Here is an 11,850-nt window from a genome sequence, read left to right as displayed (position 1 = left end):
TTATTGTTTACAAGTGTTTATTACAAATATACTTGTTTCTCATTCGCATTTCTTTTTTTCCACATTGTTTCCTCATGTGCGTTACTTGTGGATGGGGTGGTGGATGCTGTTAGATATTGGACTTCAGAGAGAAGGAGAAGCAGCCCTCATGGGAACTAGTCTGACACACGAGGCCTCAGTGCTGTCGGGAGCTGGCCCGGAGCTCACAGCTGGGCCGGGTTCCTCTCCTGCTGGACACAAGTCACGTCTCAGAGCGTCACCCTCAGACATGGCCTCCCTGAGGCCCTGAAGGGGGAGACAGAGCAACACCCACTCCCTGCATCTAAACAAACACACACAGGGCCCCGTGCAGCTCACAGAGGACCACACTGCTCCCTGTGCTGGCTCCTAGCAGCGAGGCTGCTTCTCCCCAGCGGCCCCTCCCCTCACTGCAGCCCAACCATAGAGCTGCCCCTCCTGACACCACCCATCTAGATGAAGTCAGTGTGACTTCTCTTGTAGACCATGTCAGATTTCTGTCAGGGATGTGAGCACACACTCAGCTGGGGTGTAGAAACCACAGTAGGTGCCTGTGGGACTGATGTCTTCAGGCACAAACTGCTCCCTGTCTCAAAGGGGACACACTCGTCCCTCCACCTCCCTCCCAGACTGAAGGCACTAAATTTTCAGGGGTGAGCTCTTTTCTAGAACATCCCTGCGGCAATGTTTTAAGCTCAGTTTGGGGATGCAGGGAGTCCACCTCAGAGAGAGTGATTCTGGGAAGAAAAGAGGAGAGCAAGGCCGGGGCCATAGGGAGACCTCCTCTGGTTTATCCAAAACCACCTTTCTCAAAGTGCGGTCTGTGGAACCCTGAAGTATCCGAGAGCCTTTCCCGGGAGGTGGGGGGTCAGCACTTTTGCAGGAGATGAAGGACAACCTCACCTTTTCACTCCGCTGACGTGGGCGCTGAGGCCAAGCTCAGCACGAATGGGCTGACACCCGACCTCCATAGTCCTTCCTCTTCCCCAGCACTGACCTGCAGAGAGAAGACAGACAGAGCACAAAACCAGTTTCACTTTAAAATGACAGGGTTTAGCCCAGCTGTCATGGCTCAGTCATTGAGGGTCAACCTATGAACCAGATGGTCAGGGCATATGCCTGGGTTGCAGGCTAGATCCCCAGTAGTAGGGGTTGTGCAGGACGCAGCTAATTAATGATTCTCTCTCATCACTGATGTTTCCCTCTCTCTCTCCGTCTCCTTATCTATCTCTGAAATAAATAAAAACAAACAAAAAATAAGGAAAAAAATAACATGGTTGAAGGATTTTAAATTATTATCTTTTTAAACCCTCACCCTTCAATCGACATTTTAAAAATATATTGGATTCTGGTAAAGTTTGTGGTGAGGGTAAATGCAATGCTCACATTGCACCACAACCACATAAAAATTACAGCTGCACTCCAGAAAAACCAGCATTCAGAACTGCCCGGAGTCAAGCCGAACAGAATCCTACAACAGCCACAGAGAGCAGACTGCTGGCTGCTGGAGAGCAGCGGGGAGGGACCAGATAAAGCAGGCGAAGGAGGAGGAAATACAACATGGTCCTTACAGTGTGGTCAAGGGGAGGAAAAGTACAGCACACGGAACACAGTCAATCAAATTGTAACAACTACATGTGAGGTCACATGGTACTAGATGTATGGGGTGATCACTGTATAAGTTATATGAATGTCTAACCACAGACTTGTACACCTCAACTAATACAATATTGAACCTCAACTGTAATTGAAAAATAAAAGGTATTTTTTTAAAAAAGAAGATATAGGGGTGGCCAGTGTGGTTCATTTAGTGGTTGAGCATCAGTTCATACACCAAAAGGTCACCGGTTTGATTCCAGGTCAGGGCACATGCCAGGGTTGCAGGCTTGATTCCCAGCGGGGTTTGTGCTGGAGGCAGCTGATCAATGTTGATGTTTCTCTCTCACTGATGTTTCTGCTGCTCCCTCTTCTCTCTCTAAAAAATCAATTGGAACAATTGAAATAAATAAATATATATAATTTGTTATACCAAGGGATTAATTTATTAACTGTCCTTAATAAAAATGGAGAGCAAAAAAGTAAAACATGTCATATGATGACCCAGGAAGTTCACAGGAAACACTTCTGTTACCTTCCAAAGTGTTGTTACTGGGGAAACCCCTGTTGGGCCCGGGCTGCCTGTCACTGTGTCCAATCACAAAGGCAGGGTTGGATCATATAAGCCTTTGGATCATTATAAGGCGTTCATTGAGGAGGCCGGCCAAACAAGAAGACAGGGCGCTTACAAGCATCAAGTCCTGCCTTCCAGCAGGTGCAGGGGGCAGGATTATAAGGGGGAAGGGGCTAAGGTGAGTCTGGGAATGGAATTAGGCAATCAGATGATGTTGCTGAAGGATGTTAATGGGATGATGTTTTGGGTCCTGGTGGGTCGGTCTGACCATGCTTATTGGTTCTGCTTGCTGGATTCACAGCTGAGTAACCTCCTCACTTGCTTCCCACAGGCCTCGGAAAGGAAACTTAAGAAAAATTTAACACACGTAAGTATATGTGTTCTAAGATTTAAAATGATATGATTATTTTTCAGATTAATTCAGGTGCTCTATCAAATTTTAAGTCCCCCTCTATTCCCCTTTGATTAAGTAAATTAGTTGATACTAGTATCTACCAACTTTATATTATACTAAATTTTATTTTTTTAATTAAAAGACTGGAAAAGAATCAAACAAATTCTGTATTAGTTTACTTTAGATTCATTTATCTAATTAGATTTATTATTCAATATACCTATAATTTCTTTTTAAGATTTCTTTACACAAACCCTTCTATGACTTTCACAAATCTTATAACTTTAACTTGCTTTCTTCATTTGTATCTCTATACCTATGCCTTCTATTTCCAACACTATAGAACTTCTTTTCCATTCCCTTCTTAAATATGCCTACTCCAATATCCTTTCTTCCTGTCATATATCTTTCTTTATATCCCTTCCTCAACTCTAATTCTTTTTTAACATGCACAGACTCTCTGCAACTTCTGCAACTTACACTAACCCTCTGCAACTTGCCTAGTCCCTTTCAGTTTGTCGATCTACTTTCTTTTTCTTTCAAAATGCATCTTTATGCTTTCTATTACCAAAACTGTCAATTCTTTCCAATTAGTTAATGGACTAATTCTATATATCATCAATAGGTGTCCCAACTCCTACTCAGCAAAATGTAAAGGTCAGTTCTATACAGATTCCTTCACTGCCAGCTTCAGAGCAGGTGGCCTATCCATTTCTCCTCCACTTGGCCCATCATCCTTGCTCTGCTTGTCTCTCTAACTGCCCACCATATTCCCCCTCAAGGATCTTGGCTCTGAATTCTTTCAGGGAAAGGAGGCATAGAATCTCTTCTGAAGCTACTGCCTACTAAGGAGAGATGCAGGTTTCTCTCAGAGCCAAGAGATCCTTTCTCTCTGTCAAAGGGATGATGACGCCTGGGCACAGAAGGTGCTTAGAAGTGGTATTTCCTAGGTCCAACTAGGGTTAGTAACCTGGTGGAGACAAACTGTGTTATAAAATTTAGTATTATCAGGCAAATGTTAGAACAGCAAGAATTATGACAAATAGTCTGGTGGAAGGGAAAAACATTTCAATTCTTATAATTTACTGTTGAAATCACTCACATTTTCATTAAAGAGATATTAAGACCAATTTATTTATTGTATTAAGTATAGTTTCAATTTGGCCTAATCGTTTGCATGAACACAACAAGAATAACAATTGATTACATAGGTTATTTTTTTTTTTAAATGCTTTCCTGGAATCTCATGAGAAAGTTTACTCCCAGGGCAAAGAAGCCAAGCTACACAGTTGCCATTAGGCTTTGCCTGCAATACCTACAGAATCAGGGTGCATTCCTCAAGTTGAGGTCCCCATGGGTGTCTTGTGGTTCCTTTCATGCCATCTCTCAGGAAAGCAACGTTCGTTCCTTACCTGGAAAGACCATAATGAACCACATGACTAAGCAAGGTACCAGGCTATTTATCCAAGGGGCTTATAGACTTCAAAGTCAATCTTTATTTCTTAGAGCTTTCTGGTGACATCCAGAGTCCTGGCATATCGCTCTCAGACATGACATTCCAGTAAAGTTTTGGTTAATAAAACCACAATTGGAAATTGGCTTATGTCCTGTTATGAAGATATCAGGTTCTTATTGGACTTATGCAAACAAACACATTGCCATGAGAACAATAATACTCACTCACTAAGAGTTTCCAAATTCTGGAGAGATCATGTACGGAGAAAAGTATAAAGGCCTCAATATTGCTTATGAAAGTAAAATTTACAAAAATGCTTTAAGAAAAGAAACAAGTTACCTTATGTCTGGAAAACAAAAAGGTTAAAAATCAGTAATATTTTTTTAATGCCAAAAAGTACAATTATTTTTAGTTCATTCAGTCCTATAATTAAATCCTTTTCTCCTGATTTTTCTTGCCAGTATTTATAAAAGAAGTCAAAGTCCTTTCTGTGGATCTGTCAGATGTCCTACAGTGCCCAGGACTTACAGTCAGAATGCGGCCCATGGGCTGCCAGGTGGGGTTGCCTGTGCATTTCCCATGCATTTCTGCCAGAAGCCACCGCATACCAACACTGTCATGAGTGTGCACCAAGGAGTGCGGGAGGCTAATGCTACGCACAGATTGTTCGTGTTGAGGTCAAGGTGGCTTGAAGCAACTTCCTGACCTGATAGCCTCCAAGTAAATGTTTACTGAACCTGACTGATCTTTCCTGACCTTAGAGATTGTCTGTCTGCTCTATGACTGCTGTGCTTTACTGAGGGCAAGGTGTGTATCTAAAACTGAATAAAAAGTGGACTAGGCCAGATGTTGGTGTGCCTCTTCAAAACAGAGACTCCACCTGGCCCCACCCCTTAATAATTCAGATTTTTGTCTAGCATTTTCATGTGTGTGTCAGCCTCTCCTGCAGATCCTGAACCTCTATGCAGGTCGAGGCACATTTCAAGTTGTTCAACACCCACACACAGAACAGAAACAGAAGGTACTTAAATATCCCACTCCTGGTTCACAGTGCTCCTGACTTAGAGAACAGGCACGCACAGAACACCGATTCAACCGACAGCCAAGGTGACTAGGAGAGTCTGTAAGCACTTAAGGAAAGTCCCAAGTTATATAACTTGGCAGCTGCTAGGGAGTTTCCACAGGTGCCTACAAGAAGTTTCCCACAGGGGAAAAAAGTTACCCAAGTCCAGGCAACCACCCCAAGTCCTTTGGCTCTCTCTGAAGGGTCTTACCTTTGGGCTCAGAGGAAGGTGTCCCTTCTAGAGTCGCCAAAATATGTTACCAGGAAACCCCTGAGTGGGCTCGGGCTGCCTGTCACTGTGTCGAATAATGAAGGCAGTGTTGAATCATATTAGGCATTTATTGAGAAGGCCTGCCAACCAAGAAGGTGGGGGTCTTACAAGCATCAAATCCTATCTTTAGAAAGGTGCAGGGGGCTGGGGTGAGGCTGGGAATGGAATACAGCTATGTTCAGGCCTCGGGGAAAGCAGCTAATGTCAGGCAATGAGATGTTTTGAGTCCTGGTGGGTGGGTCTGACCATGCTTATCAGTTCTGCTTGCTGCATTCACAGTTGAGCCACCTTCTCAGTAACTTTCCACAGGCTTTGAAAATGAATGTGAGCTTCTCTCTTCAGGAAAAATCACTTTGGAATTGACAACTGACTGTCCTGTTGTGAAAAGGCGAGGGCTACGTCCTCCATCTTGCCCCACATCCTCCATTTTTGGGCAGAGCCATGTGCTCAGCAAAGAGCTCCTTTCCAGAAGAAGCCCAAGCCTCTGCTAGGCACACCTAGGATTTCTTTAAACTAACCAATGATAATCAAGGGAAGTGTGTGCCATAGATATGACCACATCCTGTGTAACAAGACACCGACTTGCGCCTGGCCAATCTGCAGGGCCCACAGTCCTCTCTCCACCCCTTACTATAAAATCTCTATCCCCACAAAGCTGGCTCACTTTTTGCCACTTGCCACTGCGTCGGTAAGGAGGGTAAGGGAGCCAAACCCGGGTTTGAATAAAAGAATTTTTGCTTTTGCATCAGACACAGCTGGCTCCCTGGTGTGGTCTCTTGGGGATCCTGAAATCTGGGCATAACAGTTGTCTTGATAAAATGTCAGCCCCCAAGAGAAAACCAGAATTTTGGAACAGGTGTGTCCCATTATGTGAGCTAGACCCCTTCCCAGTGCTGACACGCTTTTCTAGGGGGCTCTGTGGGAACAGCAACACCTGTGAGCTTTGATGATGTGATTAAATGCATCAGCACGGGAAGGTCTCTGGGACTTAGAGACACAAGGCGTCACTTTACATCACCTGCATGAGGACCAGAGCCACCCAGCAAGACAGCCCTGGGGACTGTGACAGAACAGAAAAGAAAATATGCAGTAATGTTTCAGGTTCAACTTTGCAAAGCCCTTTTCAGAAACTCCCACTTGTGTGGTTGTATTGACTGTCACAGGTGACCATCCACACTTACTGAAAAGGTGAGTAACAACACTGCGCCTGCCCGTTTCTGTGAGGCCATCTATTTCTTAATCTGCTGCAGCCACAATAACAGATAAAACACAGAAGCAAATATGAAAACCCAGCGTCTCCCAGGGAGACGAGCAAGGATGTAACCTGGGAGCAGTCCCCTCTGATAGATCCTCCCTTCCCCCAACTGGTGGGTGGAGTATGACGTAACCTGCAGCCAGGAAATACCTGAGTGACTAACCATGTACCTTATATGGACTATACATTGGACCACCAATCCACACCTGCCAAATACGCTAACCCCTGTCCTATATGGACAATGCAGTAAGCCACCAATCAGTGTGCGCCGAGTACACTAAGCCCCCCACCCCTTCCCATTCTGCCTTTCAAAAGGTGTGCCCACCCTGCACGTGCTGCTGTCCTCCCCTCGCAAGGCAGCCCAGCAGGTCCTTCTCCTCCAATAAAGCCTGTAGTCCTGTTTTTCCGCTTCTGTCTGATTTTTCATTTTTGGTGCCAAAACCCGAGAGAGGTGAAAGGGAGTGTGGACGATCCTTGAGCCTAGGCCCAAGCTTCTGACTCTGTTAAGCCCAGATTTCAGGATCCCCAAAAGACCACCAGGGAGCCAGCCAAGTCCAATGCAAAAGCAGAGAGTCTTTTATTCAAACCCGGGTTTGGCTCCCCTACCCTCCTTACTGACGCAGCGGCAAGTGGCAGAAGGAGAGTGAGCTTTGTGGGTAGAGAGGTTTTATAGGGGGGTTGGAGTAAGGGGAGGAGAGAGGACTGTGGGCCCTGCCGATTGGCCAGGCACAAGTCGGTGTCTTGTTACACAGGATGTGGTCATATCTATGGTGCGCACTTCCCTTGATTATCATTGGTTAGTTTAAAGAAATCCTAGGTGTGGCTAGCAGAGGTTTGGGCTTCTGGGAAGAAGCTCCTTGCTGAGCACATGGCTGCTGCCCAAAATGGAGGATTCTGGGCAAGATGGAGGGCGTAGCCCTTGCCCTTTCAACTCCTACTCTGGCTCTGCTCGGTGGTATGGTTCTGAGTTGATTGGCCTCCTCCAGACATCTCTCGAACCCTGCCACACCAGGACATGTGGGGATCTCGTCGCTTCCCTTCCACTGGTAGGCTTCAGGGACTTTCCCAACACACACTCTCTCTCTTTTTCTCTCTCGCTCCCTGTGACCTGGAGGGGCATTAGGGTCTACAGAGTTTCCTATCTACTCAGCTCCATGTTTCGTACATCCTACGAAAGCCCAGGTACCTGGCCGAGAATTCTCTTATACTCCACAGGAAAGGTCTCGGGGTGACGACCTTGGAACCTTTACTCGTCTCTCTCGCTACAGGTTGGCTGAGGGAAAAGGAGGCTGCTCCTTGTTCCTTCCCCAACTTCTGCTCTGCCTTCCCTCCAGTCATGGGGACCTCTTGGCCCAAACCCCCTCGGGTGTGTTTCTCTCGACCCTTGGTCTTTCTGGCTACATCAAACCAAAGAAGCTCTACCTGGCCACAATGTAAACTCGACAATGGCTCTCAGTGGCCGGAAAACGGCACTTTTGATTCTAGTATCCTCCGAGACCTGGATAATTTTTGCCACCGGACAGAGAAAGCTTTTGAAATCCCTACTAACAGGTTTTATTTCCCCTCTGCTCCCACCCCTCGCTTTACTTTTCATGTTCCACCCATCAAATCTCGCAAAGTCCTCTTTGCCCTCTCAAACTGATTCTCAGCTCCTTTCTCTGTCTTCTGACTCTTTCGACCCAGCCGATCATTCCTCTCCACCTTTGCCAGCCCCAGCCACCCCTTAAAACTCTGTCATAGAATCCACAGCCCATGCTCTACCCTCTGAGACCTCTAACCGCCTGCCTTGCCCTGTGCACTCTCTGCTGAATCTCCGCCTCCCCACCACCCCCCTAGATCACCAACAACAGAATTCACAGCTGGCTGGCCAGTTCCCTTTGCACAAGGTTGCGGCAGGGGAGGGTATTATCCAGGTAGCCATTCCCTTTTCATTCTCTGATCTTTCTCAAATAATTAAAAAAACGCCTCAGCTCTTTCTCTTCAGATCCTCCTAACCAGCAGCCACCCTCTCCCCAGTCCCTACCCAAATCCTGAGATGTCCAGCCTCACACAGATTGAGAGGCATCTCAGGTTTCTTTTTTCCACTGACCTCACCACTTTTACTCCCCTGACATGCGAAGCAAACTTCCACAAACCCCTCAAGAAGACCTTGTTAACCTGACCTTTAACGTCTTTAATAATAGAGACGAGGAAACCCATATCCAAAATCAAAGACGAGATCAGGGCCCCATAGACTTACACCACCAGGACAGAGCCTCTGGTAACGACTGTGGCAACAGGTAAGCTGATCTCCTTTTTAATTGACACTGCGGCCACTTATTCTGCCTGCTCCGAATTCGCTGGGACCCTTGTCCACCCCTCAGTCTCTATTATGGGGGTTGATGGATTAGTCTCACAGCCATTAGCCACCTCACCTCTACACTGCATCTTACTACTGCACAGGTTTACTCAAGGGAGTCATCAATTCTGATATAATTGTCTTTATCAAAACCTATTTTAATCCCTGATCTATCCCCTCCCCCCACTAAAGGACATTCTCTCTCGCGCTGCAGACCCCGAACCTACTCCTTTGCCCACCTTCATCAACACAACTTTCCATCTACTCTCTAACATCAATCCCTCCTTCTCTACATCCTGCTGGATTTGTCTGTCACTGGCTCAAACCCTCATCATAGCCACTCCAATCCCAACCTATTGGACCACTAATTAACTCTTACCTATACCAGACCTCAACGTACCCTTTACAACATCTCTCTCTTTAATACGGAAAACACTACCTGTTTAACAAACACCTCTCAAACCACTACCTCAACTACTCCTATACCTTACTACTGTGCACAATCTATAAATTTACCCCTTCCCTTAGCCTGCCCTCCACTGGGTATTTTTCTCCTCTGTGGGACTACAGCCTACACCTGTGTTCCCCAAGACCTGTCACACTCGCTCTGCCTTTATGTCTCCCTAACCCCAATCTTTCTATCAGAACAGAGGGAGAACTCGAATCCTCTCTTGGTCTTCTCAGGTCTCGCCACAAAAGGGCGGCCCTTGTTCCCCTCTCAGTGGGTATTGAAGTCCTCACTGCAGTAGGGACAGGCGTAGGAGGCATTTCCTCCTCTCTTCATTTCTACCACAAATTGTCTGCTGAATTTTCAGAGGATAGCTCCATCATTAACAATTCTCTTGAATCCTTCAAAGGCAGTTAGACTCCTTAGCAGCGGTAGCCCTACAGAACTGGCATGCCTTAGATCTCTTAACAGCAGAAAAAGGAGGTACCTGTGTCTTTCTTGGTGAAGAATGCTGCTACTTTGTAAATGCATCAGGAATTGTCAAAGATCACATTAAATCCCTCTGGGACAGGATTGACCAAAGACGAAGTAACCAGCTAGAAGAGGGGTATGCCATCTAAGCTCACTTACTCCCTGGCTCCTCCCACTATTAGGTCCACGGGTATTTATTCTTTTAATTTTGCTCTTTGGCCCCTATCTCATGGGTTGTTTTAGTAGTTTTTTTTGCAGAACAGAATACAGGCGTTCACCAACCAGAAGGTGGGAGAAGTCTATCTGGCCTTGAATTCAGAACCTAGAGACACCTATGTCTGTCACCGGAATCTTTGAGACCCTGGGTAGATGCCCCCCAACTGGTGGGCGGAGTATGACCTAACCTGCACCCTGGAAATACCTGAGTGACTAACCTTGTACCTTATATGGACTATACATTGGACCACCAATCCACACCTGCCAAATACCCTAAGCCCTTGTCCTATATGGACATTGCAGTAAGCCACCAACCAGTGTGCGCCGAGTACACTAAGCCCCCACCCCTTCCCATTCTGCCCCTCAAAAGGCGTGCCCACCCCTGCTCGTGCTGCTGTCCTCCCCTTGTGAGGCAGCCCGGCAGGTCCTTCTCCTCTAATAAAGCCTGTCGTCCTGCTTTTCGGCCTCTGTCTGATCTTTCACCCTCCTCTCACCTCCTTGTTTACTTGGGAAATTGGTATTTTTCATAAGAACATTATTTCTGATAACATGTCAGGTTATCAATATGATAAATGAATTAATAATTTTTCAAACTGTTTGATTTCTTATATGGTAAATATTGATAGCTATAATCCACATAAACAAAATTACTTTTTGGTTCCTCACTAATTTATAACATAGTATAGAAATTCTGATGCCAAAATGAGAGTTATGAATAGCACAGCGCTTGGGCCAGACCTCGGGGACAGTGTGACGGGCGCCCCGCTCAGGAGGAGGGTCAGGAGCAAGTCCCAGGGCCCAGGCCTGCGCTCAGGTCTCCGCAGGGGACAGAGGAACCACAGTGTGGGGGACTCCCCATCTCCCTGGGATTTCCATTCTCCTTTCCCAACCTATGTCAGGGCCCCACTTCTCACTTCCATTGGGTGCCTGGTTTCTAGAGCAGCCAATCAGTGTCACGGCGGGTCACTGTTACAACCTCTCCTGGACTCACCCCGACTCAAATGGTCCCACGACGCCCAGGATTCGGGTCCTGAGGCCCCCCACCCTCCTCCTGCTGCTCTCGTGTTCGCTGGTCCTGACCCCCAGCTGGGCCGGTGGTGCGGGGTCCGACTCAAATGGTCCCACGACGCCCAGGATTCGGGTCCTGAGGCCCCCCACCCTCCTCCTGCTGCTCTCGTGTTCGCTGGTCCTGACCCCCAGCTGGGCCGGTGAGTGCGGGGTCGGAGGGGGTGGCGTTGCGGGGAGGTACGAGGGGACCCAGCGGGGGCGCAGGACCAGGAAGGCGCGTGTCCAGCCCCAGCCCTGCCCTCCGTCTGTCCCCCAGGCCCCCACTCCCTCAGGTATTTCAGCACCGTCCTGTCTGGACCGGGCGTCGGAAAGTCCGGTACTCCCGGTACATCGCCTAAGGCTACGTGGACGACATAGAGTTCGTGCGGTTCGACAGCAACGCGGCGACTCCGAGGCTGGAGCCGCGGTCCCGTGGATGCAGCAGCCCAGGGTGGAGCCGGTGGACTCAAATTATTGGGGCTGACAGACGGGGATCGTCAAGTCCTGGGCACAGACTCACTCAGAGAACCTGAACAACCTGCGCGACTAGTACAACCAGAGCAGGGACGGTGAGCCGCGCGGCCAGGGTCGCTCCGAGTGGTCCGGGTCCGAGCGTCACCCCGAGGCAGCGGGACCTGCCCGGCCCCCACCCGGGAGGAGACCACCAGGACTTTGACCGATTTCACCTTCAGATTAGATTTCT

The 11,850-nt window shown here is 47.6% G+C and overlaps 1 pseudogene; it reads left to right on the top strand.

Moving 5' to 3' along the window:
• Nucleotides 1–10,992: 10,992 nt before the first annotated feature.
• Nucleotides 10,993–11,850, top strand: part of LOC102758866 — a 1,743-nt pseudogene continuing 885 nt past the window's right edge.

Source organism: Myotis davidii, unplaced genomic scaffold (genome assembly GCF_000327345.1).
Source record: "Myotis davidii unplaced genomic scaffold, ASM32734v1 scaffold3487, whole genome shotgun sequence".
NCBI classification, from domain to species: Eukaryota; Metazoa; Chordata; class Mammalia; order Chiroptera; family Vespertilionidae; genus Myotis; species Myotis davidii.
This window is presented reverse-complemented; position numbering and strand designations above follow the sequence as displayed.